The sequence below is a fragment of the Tamandua tetradactyla genome, chromosome 22 (assembly GCF_023851605.1).
Source record: "Tamandua tetradactyla isolate mTamTet1 chromosome 22, mTamTet1.pri, whole genome shotgun sequence".
Taxonomy (NCBI): domain Eukaryota; kingdom Metazoa; phylum Chordata; class Mammalia; order Pilosa; family Myrmecophagidae; genus Tamandua; species Tamandua tetradactyla.
The window spans coordinates 40,060,198-40,076,816 of NC_135348.1; positions in this window are offsets into that span (position 1 = coordinate 40,060,198).

Sequence of the window (16,619 nt, forward strand, 5' to 3'; positions counted from 1 at the left end):
GGGGGCAAATATGAGTCTCTCCCAGCATGGAGTGCAAAGCCAATACCTCAAAGAAGAGCCCAGGACTGTGATACAGGCAAAATGCAGCTAAACAATTCATTACACTGTAAGAGGCTCTACACAGTTCATCATCTGATTCTCTTAAAAACTCCAAAGACAGCTAAGTACAGAATTGCCATATGATCCAGCAATACCATTGCTAGGTATCTATTCAGAGGACATGAGGGCAAGGACACAAATGGATATTTGCACATTAATATTTATAGCAGCATTATTTACAATTGCCAAGAGATGGAAACAGCCCAAATGTACATCAACAAATGAGTGGTTAAACAAGCTGTGATATATACATACAATGGAGTATTATGCAGCTGTAAAACAGAATAAAGTCATGAAGCATCTAGCAACATGGATAGACTTTGAGGACATTATGCTGAGTGAGATTAGACAGAAACAAAAGGACAAATACTGTATGGTCTCACTGATATGAACTAACATTAATGAATGAACTTGGAGAATTTCAGTTAAGAACGAGGCCATCAGGAAATAGAAATAGGGTAGATATTGGGTAATTAGAGCTGAAGGGATACAGATTGTGCAACAGGACTAGTTGTAAAAATTCAGAAGTGGATAGCACAATACTACCTAATTGTAGCACAATAATGTTGGTACACTGAATGAAGCTGAATGTGAGAATGATAGAGGGAGGAGGGCTGGGGGCATAAATGAAACCAGAAGGAAAGATAGATGATAAAGACTGAGATGGTATAATCTAGGAATGCCTAGAGTGTACAATGATAGTGATTAAATGTACAAATTAAAAAATGTTTTTGCATGAAGAACAAAGGAATGTCAGTATTGCAGGGTGTGGAAAATAGATGGTCATTCATATCTTAAAACTTTAACTTATGTGTGAGACTAAAGTAAACAATTTTTATTTGGTGCAAAATTTATATTTTGACTAGTACAATTCCTAATATAACTTATATGGGCAGTTTAATTGAACACCATAAGTACAAGGAACCTTAAACAGGGCATGAGATTTTGTAGGTTTGTCCAGAGTGATGCCTCAATAAATCCCAAAGTGATTTTTTGAACAGTGAATAAAAACGTGTTTGCAAAGTCCCCTTGGGGGAATGGTGAGAAAGGGGGAAAATTCAACTTCCCTTTGTGGAGAATTCCTGATATTCTCATAAGCAGTGGGGACAAGCAAATCAATAGGTCAAGCCCTCAATCTTGGGGTTTGTTCATATGAAGCTTATGCCTGCAAAGGATAGACAAAGCCTACTTAAAATCAGGCCTAAGAGTCACCCCAAAGAAACTCTTTTATTGTTCAGATGTGGCCTATCTCTCTTCCAACCAACGCTGCAAGCAAACTCACTGCCCTACCCCTCTGTACTTGGGACATGACTCCCAGGGGTGTAAACCTCCCTGGCAATGTAGGACAGAAATCCTAGAATGAGCTTGGACTCAGCATCAAGGGACTGAGAAAACCTTATCGACTGAAAGGGGGAAGAGAGAAATGAAGCAAAATAAAGTGTCAGTGGCTGAGACATTTCTGTCGAGAGGTTATCCTGGAGGTTATTCTTACATATTATATAGATATCCCCTTTTTAGATTAAGGCGTATTAGCTTAGAGGGAAGTGCCTAAAACTGTAGAGCTGTATTCCAGGGGTCATGTTTCTTGAAGATGATTATATAATGATATAGCTTTCATAATATGACTGTGTGATTGTGAAAACCTTATGTCTGATGCTCGTTTTATCTACAGTATGGATAGATGAGTAAAATATGTGGATTAAAAATAAATAAATAATAGGGGGACAAATGTTAAAATTTAAAAAAACATATATTGGGTAGATGGAAATACTAATGGTCAATGAGAGGAAGGAGTAAGGGGTATGGTATGCGTGAGTTTTTTCTTTTTATTTCTTTTTCTGGAGTGCTGTGAACGTTCTAAGAAATGATCATGGTGATGAATATACAACTATGTGATGATATTGTGAGCCATTGATTGTACACCACACATGGAATATTTGTATGTTAAGAATGTATGTGCTTGTACTTTTTTTATCAATAATTTTTTTTTAAGTTAAAAGAATTGAAATTAAAAACAAAGAACTCCAAAGAGTCAGGTCAAAGAACCACCAAATTTTAGCCACAAGGAAACTAAGATCCTGAGAGGTTATGACTTGGCTTAGGTCACGTGTGAAAAGCAAAGCCAGAACCTGTGCCACATGTGCTACATTGACTTTTGGCCAACATTTCCTGGGTAAAAATCAGGTTCCATATGACCTGGTTTCTCCCTCACTGCAAACACTCTTCATATTCTCATTTATTCAGTCACAATAAATGGCCCTACAATGTTCCAGGCATTGTGCTAGATGCTGGAGAGACAGCCGTGAACAAGACACATAGGTCCCTATCACCATGAAGTTTACATCTATTAGGGAAAACAGATTTTAAACAAATAATTGCAAGGGTGGGGCATTGTGAAAGTAAAGGTATGGGATAAATAATAGAAAACTTGTCTAGACTGGGGAATGACCATAAAAGCCTACCTCACTCATATATTTGTTCAGCAGTCACTATTCTAGGCACTGAAGATGCAATAGTGAAGAAAACAGACAAATTCCCTGCCCCCAAAGGAGCTTCCATTCTAATGACAATCATGAAGTGATACCTAAGTTGAAAGCTGAAGAATAAAGAGGAGTTTTCCAGGTGGGTAGCCATGGGAGGATAAGGGGAAGAAATAACAGAGAGTGGAAAGAGCTTTCCAAGGCAAGAAACAATCTGTCTGAAAGCCCAGGCGAGAGCAGGAAGGTGGTATCCTTAAGGAATTAACTGAAGACCACTAAGGCTTAAGCAGAGAGAGCAGCAAATGAGTAAGCCAGCAAAGGGGGTCAGGTCTGGATAATGAAGAAACTTATACACTGTGCTAGGATTTGGTTGTTATCCTAAAGCAATGAAAAGCATTGAAGGGTTGTGGGCAGAAGAGTTTGTAAAAGATTTCCTAACTATAAAGAAGAGAAGTGCAGGAAGGGCATGATAAAAGTGAGATTGAGGATATTGCAGTAGTGAGGTTTGGGCTAGAAGAGGAGGAAGCTGTAGTAATAGGAACACTAGGTAGAACTGACAAAATATTAACTCAAACTAGCTTAAGTAAAGGGAAAAAAATATTGTCTCATAAAATAAGAAGGTCCAGGGACTGCCTTTAGACCCAACCGGATACAGGGACATCAACTCTAAGAAGAATGTACTAAGATTTTTCCCCATGTTTTGGAAGAGAGAAATGAAATAAATTTCCCAAGGTCATATAGCTAGGAGTTCACAGAGTCAGAATTTGAAACCAAGCAATTTGACTCCAGAGTCTTTGCTCCCAGTTCTGAGCATTCCAACATAGAGGTTGAATAGAGAACAAAAACCAGCAAAGGGCTGCAAAAGGCAACCAATGACATAGGAGGAAAATCAGGAAAAAATCCAAAGGAAAATGTGCTCTTTGAACAAAAAATATATATATTTTAAGAGGAAATTGAGGTCACCTGGGTCAGCTGCTGGAGAGAGGATGAGTAAGATTAGGACAGAGAAGTGACTATTAGATTTGGTAATGCTATTGATGAGCTTGATTAGACCTATTTCAGAAAATTGGTAGGAACAAAAAGCGCCCATGAAATGGATTTATAAAAGAAAAGAATAGAAAATGAAAAAGTAGAGACAGGAAATATAAACAAATATTTTGAAGATTACTTGAAGAGAGGGATAGAAAAGGAAAACACAGGGGATGTGAAGCCAAGGGAGCTTTATTTTTAAAGATGAATTAATTACAAGACAAGTTTATGTATTGTTAGGAATAATTCAATGATGAGAGAAAAACCAATAATGAAGGAGACAGAAGTTAACTCCAATATTGAGTACCTTGAGTAAACAAGACTGGATGGGATCCAAGACATTAATGGAGGAGCTCAATTTTAGGAGCAGAAACAACACTACTTGCACTGTAACAGAAAGAAAAGTCAAATATGTAGAGGAAACAGATGCAGGTAGGTTAGTAAGTTTGGCGATGGATAGATAGAATAATTCTTATCTAATGCTTTTAATTGATTAAGATAATTGGCTGAGTAAGGAATGAAGGTTTGAGAAGAGAGGTTGTTCTAGAGTGTAGACAAGTGAATGTATGAGGGAAGTGTAGTAGAGTTGTCTGGAAACATTGGACACCATTTGGGATTCAGGATGGAAATTTTTAGCTAAACCTAGTCATCATGGTTGTACAAATTTTCTCTAATAATATTAGTTGCTTAGGTATAGTCAGAGCAGAGAAGGATAATTAGATTTCATAATTGTTGCATTTTTCCAGATGAAGTCACTGGAGGGAGAGGGACGAGGAAGTTCAGTTTTTCTACAAGGCTGACTAAAGTGGCAGACCATGGAAATTAGTTGGGCAAGAAGGTAAAAGATAACACAAAGGTGAGAGAAAGTAAAAAATCAGTAGAATCAATGGATTCAATGTCCCACTGGGTACAAAGGACAGTTCCATGGGAAGTTGATCAGGGAATAGGATAATGCTTGCAATCTGAAGATTTTTAAAGGAGGAAAGCTTTTGATAATGGCTAATCAGTGATGCCTATGACACAATCACAGTATGGATGGCCATAGTGGAGTGAAGGAATTATTGGAGTAGAGAAGTTCAAGGCAATGTGAGATCAAGGTGTTGGGTCATCTATAAAGATTATTAAAATGACAAGATTAATTGTAGGAGTAAGGGAGGAAACAAAGACAATGAACCAGATGATAAAGTCATCAAGAACAATGGGATATGGCCAAGAGATTCCTGAAGGTGATAAATAGTAGGAGAGATATTAGATGATGAAGTCTAACAATAGAAGCTCCATGGATTAAGGGTGTTTCACATGGAAAGAAAGGCAAATGGTTTAGAAGGAGCAATAGGAAGCAAGAAGACACCTAATCCACCTACAGGTCCTGAGGAAAATGAAGCGGGAAAGAAAAGACATCTTCCATTGAAAAGACCTTCCAGGAATGTAGTTTCCTCAGGGAACAACTAGAGTTCAGAGTCTGGGTTTGAAAATGGCAAAGCAAGAATTACAGTGAGTGTAGTGGAGGAGTTTGAAAGTACAAGGAAGTACAGGAGATGGAGCCAGATTGGGAGAGGTAGAAAACAGTGTTGGGATAAGCAACATGGAATGACAATCTGGGAGGCTTAGACTCCTCAGCTGAGGTAGCTTGGATATGGAGTGTATTGGAAGAAGTCCTGGAAAGCTGGAGGAAGGTGACTAGCCACTGTCATCCAGAGTATTTAGCCAGGAGGCACTTGGGCCTAGGCAATGGAATAGGACCTTCTTGGGGTACAGCTCATCTTAAGTCATTCAATGAACAGGGCTGTTAGGGGAGGAGCTGTCTCATTGGGACCACTAGTTGTTGTAGTGTAGTTCACTACTTACTAGTGTAGTAAACCCTAGTAAGGTTACCAGTCACTCCCCCAGGAAGGAGATGCAGGCTGAAGGATCATCATCTATCTCAAGGCAGAAAGCTTTATGGCAGTTGAAAAATGAGGTCAGATGAGGAGTTAAGACCATCAGTCTCTCCTTTTTCTGGAGAGACTGATGTGTTGTCATTTGGAATTTTAGTTTCCTTTTTTTTTTACATGGACAGGCACCGGGAATCGAACCTGGGTCTTCTGGCATGGCAGGCAAGCATTCTTGCCTGCTGAGCCACCGTGGCCCGCCCTAGTTTCATTTTAATCAAGTTTCCTTTGCTGCCTTTTGTCCCATTACCCTGAATTGTGTCTCTTTGGACCCCAGACCCCAGAAAAGTTCTTTTCTTCCTTGACTATTATTTCAACAACCAATACAAGCTAGATATGATTGAAATACCTTTGTGAAACAGTCTAAAGAAACTCCAATGATATTTGAGATAAGGATAACTGCTCCCTTATCACCGTTTTTCTCCCATTCCCATAAAAGCAAATCAAACAAAAATAGGTAGACAAAGTCACAAGGTAGATGACTGAAAAATTAGACAGACAGACAGATAGATAGATATGACTGACAGATGGATAGAAGAATGATAGATAATATATAAAACAGAGAAGGGAAGGGAAGGCTAGAGAGAAAAGAAAAGGGGTGAGCTGGTTTGAAAGGATTTATATACCCTAGAAAGGCCATGTTTTAATCCTGATCCAATCTTGCACTGCCCACTAGAGCCTTGATTAGATTTTCTCCACAGAGATGTGACTCCACCCATTCTGGGTGGGTCTTGAGCACTTTACTAGAATCCTTAAAAGAGGAAACATTTTGGAAAGAGTCCCTTTTTAGAGAATGATGACAGCAGCAGAAACACGAGAACTATAGAGTCTACCAGCCAGCAACTTTTGGAGATGAAGGAGAACACCCCTGGGGAGCTTCATGAAGCAAGAGGCCTAGAGAGGAAGCCAGAAGACATCTCCATGTTTGCCATGTACCTTTCCAGTTGAGAGAGAAACCCTGAACTTCATCAGCCTTTCCTGAGTGAAGGTAACCTCTTGTTGGTCCCTTAATTTGGACATTTTTATAGACTGGCTTTAATTGGGACATTTTCTTGGCCTTAGAACTGTAAACTAGCAACTTATTAAATTCCCCTTTTTAAAAACTAGTTTATTTCTGGTGTATTGCATTCCAGCAGCTAGAAAACTAAAACAAGGGAGAAGATTTTTTTAAAAAGAGGAAAAAGGAGAAAAGAAAGGAGCAGTAAGATTGAGGTTACCCTTTGATGGCATGTAAATATCTAGGCATTCTTTGAATAATCTAGTCCTACAACCTTATGAAAACAATACTCTTATTCAGAAACCTAATCAGCAAAATTAAAGTTAATTTCCTAATTCCCCAACTTCTACATTCAAAAAACTCAGAAAAGCCCCCAGAAAAATGTGGATTTGAAGTAGGAAAGGCTAAAGGAGGACACTCTAGAACTATCTTCCAAACCTCTTAATCAGAAATGATCTTAAAGATGCCGGGGTTAAAAGAATCAGCTTGCAAGCAAAGCCAGAGCTCTAGTCCAAAGACCTCTTTTAAATAGAAGCTAAAACCCTGATCTTCTCAGGAAAATGTGACTTTTAAATCAGGGTTAATCCCACCAAAATGAAGAGAAGCCAGCATTATCTCTCAAGAAGAATCAGCCAGTAGAGTTGTGATAGGTCAAGAAAGAAGTCAGTGACAGGTCAAGAAGGAAGTCAGAAGTGGAGATTCAAGGGTCACTGCCTGAGTAGTTATCACATCAAGTTCCTATTGTAAGTTCCCCTCAATAACCTATAAGACTCCCCCATTCTTCCTTTAAATAAGAACTTCTTATAAAATCTATGATATTCCAAAGATTCAGCTGAAAAAGCAGATAGAGCCTAGACCATTAGTTTACTTTGAGATACATAAGAAATCCCTAAAGAGTAAAATCATCATAAATGTAAGCTCCTAAGACCCATCCCTCTGAGGTGATGGTTTCAAATACCTTATTTCTTGTAATCCTCATATTCCTTGGGGAAGATGTTGTTTTCACTCCATTTGACAAATGAAGAACTTGAAGCCGAAGAAGGTTAAGTAGCTTGACCAAGTCACTGCATTAAAGCTGGTCTTTGTGCATGGCATCTGATCCTGTGTTGTACCTACTCAATACACACCACCCTGCCCACTTATAACCAGAGGAGGTTTATATCTTTTGGAAGAAAACGAGTTACTTTAAAAGTTTGTTTGTTTTTTTGAAACTCCTTTATCCAAATCTAAGTTACTTTCTTATTAAACACCACCCTCCAACAACCATCCCCCATTCCAACACACACAATATTTTTTCATTTTTTAAAGTGAAAATTTTTAAAGTAAAATTGGCATGGTAATTATCTAAGAAAAATAGAAAATTATTTTTTAATTCTACAGCATCTCAAAGAAAGCTGAATTACCAAAAAAATTGTAAGAATTATTCATCCAGAGCACAAAATTATTTATATAGCTACCACAACTTCTAAATGTTGATATCTGAAGAGATTTGTTCCATTTATTAAAAAAAAGAAAAACTCTCCGGACCTTTTCAGGTTCATTGTTCCTCAATTAGTCAACCCAAAGTAAGCATTTCAAGCATTGTTGTACAATGATTCCATTCTGTATTCCAAAATTCCATATGGTATGACACCATTGAGCTATATTTACCTACAGTAATTAGGTTACAGCCATTTTAGGGCCCATACAGATATGTAATCCCACAGATGTTCCAATTAGAAATTTTCAGAACCCTTATCTCCTCCAATCACCTCTCAAATCTTTGTTTCTGTAATCTATCCTCTTCTTTCTACCAGCCCAGGTTTTTCATCCCTGTCCAAATGTACTATCAACTACCCTATTTCACTCAGTCTACTTCTTTGATGTGCCCTTTAGTTCTCACTTCTAATGTGAATAAGCATTCTTTATGCTTTCTTCACACATCTCCCATCTGCTCACACTTTACTGTCCTGCATTCCAAAGCCTTTGTTCAATAACCTCTCCTCATCTCAAGTGATAACCATCTAATTGTCTCACTATCTGCCATCCTTCTTCATGGTTGTCCAAAGACTTGAACAATACTGTTCTAGTTTGTAAGCTGCCAGAATGTGATATACCAAAAAGCAATGGAACAGCTTTTAAAAAGTTCTAAGGCCTTACATGTTCTAAGGAAGTGAAAATGTCCAAAATTAAAGCAGGTCTACAGAAATGCCTGATCTAAGGCATCCAGGGAAGGATATCTTGGTTCAGGAAGGCTGATGATGTTCAGGATTTCTCTCTCAACTGAAAAGGCACATGGAGAGCATGGTGATGTCTGCTAGCTTCCTCTCCAGGCTTATTGTTTCATGAAGCTCCCCCAGAGGCATTTTCCTTCATCTCCAAAGGTCTCTGGCTGCGTGGGCTCTCCTGGTTCTCCTGGCTGTCATGGAACTCTTCACTCTTTCCAAAATGTTTCCTCTTTTAAAGGATTCCAGTAAACTAAGCAAGACCCACCTGGAATGGGTGGTGTCACATCTTCCTCTAATCAAAGGTTAATACCCATAATTGGGTGGGTCATATTTCTGTGGAGATAATCTAATCAATTTCCAATTTGCAGTACTGAACAAGGATTAAAAGAAACGGCTGCCTCCACAAGATGGATCAAGATTAAAATATGGCTTTTCTAGGGTACATAATCTGGCACAGATACCTTCTTATCTACCTCAGTTTCTTTAGATCCAGACTCACCATCTTTCTCCACAACATCCTTGGACAATCCTCTGCTCTCAGTCTCCCTCTGTCACTTTGGGAACATCCATATCCATTGATGACCGTGTCAGCACATCAGCCTTCCTCCACTTCACTCCATTTCAGAGTGCTCAAACTCTAGCTTTCCTCATGAACCATACTGCCCCATTTCTAAGATCCCAAACTGAAATTCAATTCATCCTTTAGGACCATAACCTGCCAGCGTCCCAACTTTCCCATCCTTTTACTCCCACTGCTCTTTGACCTTCATAATAGCCCCAAGCCCCACAGTCTCTCTCAAGTCTGTATGACTTGCCTCCCTATCCATGCTGGGCCAATGTTCAGAAAATTCACTACCTCCCTAAAATCTCCACTCCTTAGTCTTCTACTCTTCCCAATTTGTCCTTCACTGCTTCTCTTTCCTCTTGTTAGTCAAACTGTCTATTCCTTGCCTTCACTTCTTCACCCACTTATTCTTTAATTCCCTGAAATCTGGCTTGTTCACACACTGGTATGCTGATGCTACTTTCTCCCCACTTCACTGGAGCTCATTTAATCTCCCCACTACCAAAAGTTTCTAGCTTTCTCTCCCTCCTGAGACATATGCTATTCTAGTTCTCTTCTTGCCTATACCTAGGCTTTCTCTTTCTTCTCCTGGGTCTTTCTTCTCTTACCCTAAGTCACCAAAGCTCAGTGTTTTTCAAGATTATATTTTTATCTTTTTTTCACCCATTATTCTTTCCGTTACAACTCTAACCTACTCTTCATTCTCTCCGAGTAGTAAGAATTCTAGCTAAAGACAGGCTAGCCCAAGTTCTGACACTTACTAGCACAGGGTCTGGCATGTAGTAAGTCCTCTATATGTAATAATGATGAATGAACTGTAAGAACATCAGTGCAAACTGATCAACTTCCTTGGTGTTGTTATGCAGACTAAATGCCATGGCATATAAAGAACCTTATCTGGGGACCAAAAAATTGCAGGTATATAATAAAGTTATTCCCATCCCTTATTTCCTAAATCAATGACTCCCATTTCTAAATCTATAAGCTAGACTATTTCCCAAACCAGTTCCTCTCTCCTCTTCCCTAATTCTGTAATAACACAACCATTCTCCCAGTTACCAATGCTCCAAACAACAAACTCATCTTTAATTCTTTTGTTACCCCCTCTGCATACCCCACTACTAAATCCAAAGACTCTACTTCCACATTGTCCTTCAATAACTTTTTTTTTCTACTGCCAACTAGCACTGGTTCCTGCCAAGAGCCCCACTATAGCTTCTTCAGTGGCTGTTCACTTTCAATCTCTTTCTTTCAATACTGCAATGTTCACCTTCCTAATAACAAAAAAATCTCTGATGATGTTACTTCTCTGCTTAAAAACCTACAATAGCCCCTTCTTGCTTACTGGGTAGAACAGACTCTTTAGCCTGGCAATCAGAACTCTCTACAATATGAACAGACTTGTTACTGCATGTTTCCTGAACACATCCTGTGATTCTCACCTGCTGTTTTTGTTCATACACTTCCTTTTGCCTGTAGAGTTTCTTCCCCAACTACACTTACTGAAATCTAGCCAGTCCTCAAGGCCCAGCTCAAATCTGTAAGAAAGTCTGAAGTCATTCCCCATGTTGGATTTGATTGTTTTAAGTGTTTATGTGTGTATCTTCTCCACTGTGTAATAAGCTCCATGAAGACAGGAATGTGTCTTATTAATTTTTATATTCCCAAAAGAGCCAGAAAAATTATTTACATATAAAAAGGGCCGTGTGTATATATCTTTAAGAAAACATACAGTGGAATTCAGCGTTTTTGAAACTGCTCATTATGACCATTTCTCTATGTAGACAAAGCACAGCTTTTAAGGCATCTGGGTGACATACTTCTTAGGAATTGACAGAAAGGCCTTAGAAGACATATTTATCATAGCTATGAAATGTCTCCCCAACCCTTCTTCAGTCTCTCCCTCAAGTCATACTTATAGCTGAGCTTATGGGAGAAAAATAATTGTTTCAATCTTCTTTCCTAGTTAAATAGACAAGAAAATATTTCCCCTCTGAAGAATCTAGTGTATAAGACATGAAGAATGTGCCAACTCAGAAAGAGCAATGGCAGGGATAATTTGTTAAGGCTTTAGAATGCTTTGTAAACCCACCCCGGACTTTCAGTCCTTATAGTTAGCAAGTCCCAGAGCTACATGATGCAGTGGAAAGAGCTTTGGCTTATCCCCGTTCAGCACTGAGAGGGCCAGAGACTGTCAAAGTCAACTCCTGGCTTTCAGCCTCAATTTCCCCAATCCATAAAATAAGGCGGTTAAGAAACTGGGTGATTTCTAAAGTTCCTTCCTCTTTGACTTTAAGATATAAGATGTCTCTGAGTCTGCAGGTTTTGCAGCAGTATACAGCCAGGGAACAAAGAATCTGAGCACCATAGTCATACAGTGGTAGTCCAAATCCTGGCTTAGCCCCTCCTGCTGTGTGGCATTGAAGAAGATAGAGAATCTCTCTGTTCTCAGTTGCTTCATCTGTAGAAAGGTGATGATGATGATGATGATAGGAATTACTTCATAGGATTTTGGCAAGGATGAAGAGAGATGTATAAATTGCTTAGAACAACACCTGTGCATAGCAAGCACTTGATGAATTCAGTGATCATTAACTCAAATGGGGTCTATTTTCAAAAACAGGAAATGTATCCTGGAGAACACAAGTGAACCACCCTCTGCAGGTATGTGCACAAGGATGTCCACAAACATAAGGAAGCCAGGAAATGACCTGGATTCCCAAAGACAGATGTCGCAAACTGGTAGTCCCTAAGCTGTATGCCTCATGAATGTATTTTTTTGGTATGAGTAGTGTTGTTTTTGTTGTTGTTGTTTAACTGAGTTATTTTCCAATATTTAAAAATCAGAGTTTCACATTTCTGGCTTTTTTAAAAAATGGAGTATTGGGCAATAGCGAAGCTACATTCCTACAAAGTACCAATGATTACAGCTTCCCCTTAAAATTCCCGTCATTCCTTAGTGTCCTCCACCTAGTCAACTCCACTGATTTACACTCTATGCCTTGCCCATCTAGGCATTTCAGTTTATGATCCCTGTCCTATAGGATGAGGATAGTTACCCTTCTCCATTAAAGGAAACCCACACTTTCCTCACTATACGTAGAATGTCTAAAATGAATCAACACATAGAGGGAGATGTAACTGAAATATGCAGTCAGAGGAAGCTCTAATTTTATCACTTAATCCCCGGATTTAGGCCTCCCTGAAACCTATACATCCTTATATTACCCAGTTAAATGGGTCATTAAATTCCCTTTTTAGCTACAGTAGCTTTATTTGTTTGTTTGTTTGTTTTCCCCTTTCAAGCAAAAGAGACTGAACCAATTCCATGGCTAGGGTGGCCAATTCAGCCTGGTTTTATCACTGAAAGTCTCGCATCCCCCAGAAACTGTTCCAGGCAAACTGGGACAGTTGATCATCCTTCCATGATAGAGTTGTGATTCAAAATCAATACCTGTCAGCAAAGTTCTCTACATCTCCCCACTTGCATTTCCCCAAACTTCATTTTCATATTATAAAAACTAATGGACCAGATCTTGGTTTCTAATACTGTTCTCTAATAAAATGAACCAGGGCTCCTTGGAGAAATGAATGATTCTGGGCCTGGGGCAGAGAATACAGAAAATGAGCCTGGAGCATCTTGTAGTATCAGAATTGCTCAAAAACCAAAATGATGAGGATACATTAAAGAGACACAGGAGCCAACTGAGAGAACTCCCAATGGCCAAAGCTGAAGCAATTTGAGCCAAACAAATAGCATGGTATTAGATTATAACCCAAAGTATAGAATAAATAGCCACAAGTCCATACTGATGTAAATAACTTATTGAATAAATGAGGAGAAAAGGCAGTCTCCTTTACAGAAGAATTCCAAATAAATTTTACGTCGATACTATCTCAGGAGGTGAAACTTAACTCTGCTCCTACCCTGCCACCCACCCTTGAGAGTGGGCCATGTAGAGTGACTTGTTTCTGAAGAACAGAGTATGGAAAGGAAAGAATAAAGTAACTCAACAGTGGAGAAAACAGACTGCCTTGGCCAGGTAGTCCAGGTCAGCACCCACAGTGCTGCCTTCATGTTGATAGAACATAACTTTTCCATGATGTGAAGAGAATGGCAAGACACCTTAATTAAAGAAAGGCTGATGGGTCTGGAACACCTTGTCAGCTGAATAGTCACGTGCCGGCATCTGCTGGTCCCTTGCTCCTGTACTCTAACATCTCATGGCCACATCTGCTGGACTCCAAGCATCTCCAAATATCTGTATGTCTCTGTTCTGCAAATGTCAGCATCAGTGTCACTTCTGAGGCTTCTGTCATTTCTGGCTTTCTTCAAAACATTTCCTCTTTTGAAGGATTCCAGTAAACTAAGCAAGACCCACCTGGAATGGGTAGAGTCACATCTCCATCTAATCAAAGGTTGCTCCCACAATTGGGCATGCCACATCTCTGTGGAGATAATCTAATCAAAAGTTTCTACCTACAATAGGAGATTGGGATTAAAAGATACAGCTGCTCCCATAAGAGTGGATCAGAATTAAAACATGGCTTTTCTGGGATACATAATATTTTCAAACCAGCACATGTACCGATGTTGGTTTCTCAATTGTGACAAATGTACATGGTGATGCCAGATGTTCACAATAGGGGAAACTTACGTGAAGGGTATATGGGAATTCTCTGTACTATCTTCAGAAATCTAATACTATTGTAAAATGCAAATTTTATTTAAAAATAATGAAGCAGCTCATGTTCTAAAGGAGGGCCCTCTTTGAACAATGATATGGCTTCATCCATTTCAAAACTTAACATTAAAAAAATGCACGTTAGAAAGGATGGATTTGATATGTCTTATACACTTTCTATATAAAGTAACAAACAGCCTAATGTCATCTGTCTGGGCTCCTTTCCCCAGTATAATTGCAAATTAGTTATACCATTAGATTTGATTGACCTACTTAGAATTTTGGTTCTTCCAATTGTTCATTAAACTTACAGGCTAGATTAATGCTTGTTCTTACATGTCTTAGCTGAACAAATTAATACTACCTGAACAAATTAATAACCTCAGCTCCTAACTCTTGTTAATTGGCAGGTGCTGTACTTTCAGTTCTAAAGTCTCTACACAAGGGATTCTGGATGGGGACATACTCTTCCAATACACATACAGATTTATGCTTAAGGAGAGTTAGAAGGATGCCCTAAAGGAAGAGCACACCTCATCATACCTTCTCGTCAAAGTAATGAGAAGCTGGCCCAGTGCCCCAGTAAGAGCCTTAGACAGAAACATGAAACACAAATCTTCACAGTAGGGAAGCAATGCATTCACTCAACAACACTTTTCTTAGCCCCTGAGCTAGGAATATAGAAATGACAGACACTGAAGGGCTTCCATTCCTGCTTCAAGGGCAAAATAGCAAAATATTGTTGAACAAGAGGTATAGAGATGTTAAGCAGATGAAATTAAGGACTTCTTGAAACACACAGATATTCAATTAAGACATCAGAAGTGGTGAGTAATAGGAGTAAATATCTGTTACATGAATACTGATTGCCTCTTCTGTGTCCATTACAGGACGCAAAGTGATTAAGGCAGTTGATACCCTCAAGGCACTTGCTCTCTGGTGACTGGGATAAAGGAAGGATGCCAACAGCTATAAGCACAAAGCAGAAGGTAATGTGCACTCCAAGAAAAGTACAGAGTTATCCCACAGCCCTAAGAGGAAGACAATAAATCTAGCTAAGGATAGGAAAGTAGATCACATTTTGAGATAGGTTTGAATTGTGTTACAAACTAGTCAAGTTTGGATGGAAGTATTACAGGCAAAGGGGCAGCTTCAGAAAAAAATTACTCAATTTTTCCTGTTTACCCTGTAAGTCTGTAAATAAGGCTTAGGAAATGTAACTTTTTAAAATTTTTTTATTTTTTAAAAATATTTTTATTGCAAAATCAACATGCAAACATGCAAACATTCTTGACATACAAACATTCCATACATGGCGTACAATCAATGGCTCACACAATATCATCACATAGTTGTGTTTTCATCACCATAATCATTTTTTGAACATTTGCATCACTACAGCAAAAGAAATAAAAAAGGAAAAACTCATACATACCATGCTCCTTACCTCTCCCTCTCATTGACCATTAGTATTCCAATCTACCTAGTTTATGGTAACCTTTGTTCCCCCTATTATTTATTTTTATCCATATTTTTTACTTGTCTGTGTTCCAGTAGCCATGTTTCTTGAAGATGATTACATAATGATAGAGCTTTTGCAATGTGGCTGTGTGATTGTGAAAACCTTGTGTCTGATGCTCCTTTTATCCAGGGTAAGAACAGATGAGGAAATGTAACTTTTAAAAATAACTGTGATAAAGGCTCAATCTAGGGGAGAATATGGGATGAGGATATTTATATACTCTTAACCACCTCCCATAAGACTGCTTATTAGTTGTAAGAGAGACAATACTATCTATACAGTGGAGAAACCAGACAACACTTTGATCAAACAACCAAAATCAAATGATCAGTGAGGAGTAGTGGATATAATGTGAAATGTCCCTTTTGTAGTTTTCCAGCCAGATGTGCATTAACTGAATCTAATCTTGAGGAAACAGCACACAAACCCAAATGGAGACACATACTGTAAAAAATAACTGGCCATGTTCTTCAAATGTGTCAATGTCATAAAAACAGAGAAAGGTGAGGCGCTCTTCCAGATTAAAGGAAACCAAAGAGACAAGTTAGCTAAATACAATACATAATCTTGGACTGGATCATGAATTGGAGAGGAAAAAAAAACACTAAAAAGGGCATTGCTGGGACAATCAATAAAATCATAATATAGACTGTAGATTGGGAATAAAGCTATTATATCCATGTTAAATTTTCTGAATTTCATAACTATACTTTACATAAGTGTATTTACATAACTGTCCTTATGATCAGTTAAGAAAATATCCCTGTGTTATTCTTATAACTTTTCTATAGTTTGAAATTATTTCAAAATAAAACCTTTTTTAAAAGGTAAAGGCCCTACAAAACATTAAAATAAAAAGATTTTCAGGAATAAAAATTTCATAGCCAAGTTTATGCATTAATGTACAAATATTTTCTACATAGCTATAAATTATTATTTACATTGTAGTTGAAACTTTAAGAGCTTCTTTATCACTTTATATTGTCTTATTTAAATATTTCTACATATAGACATATTCCACATATCCATTATTTTTCTAATTATATAGTTCCCTATCATTTAATTATTCTTCTATTATTAGACATTGCTGTTATTTCCAATTCT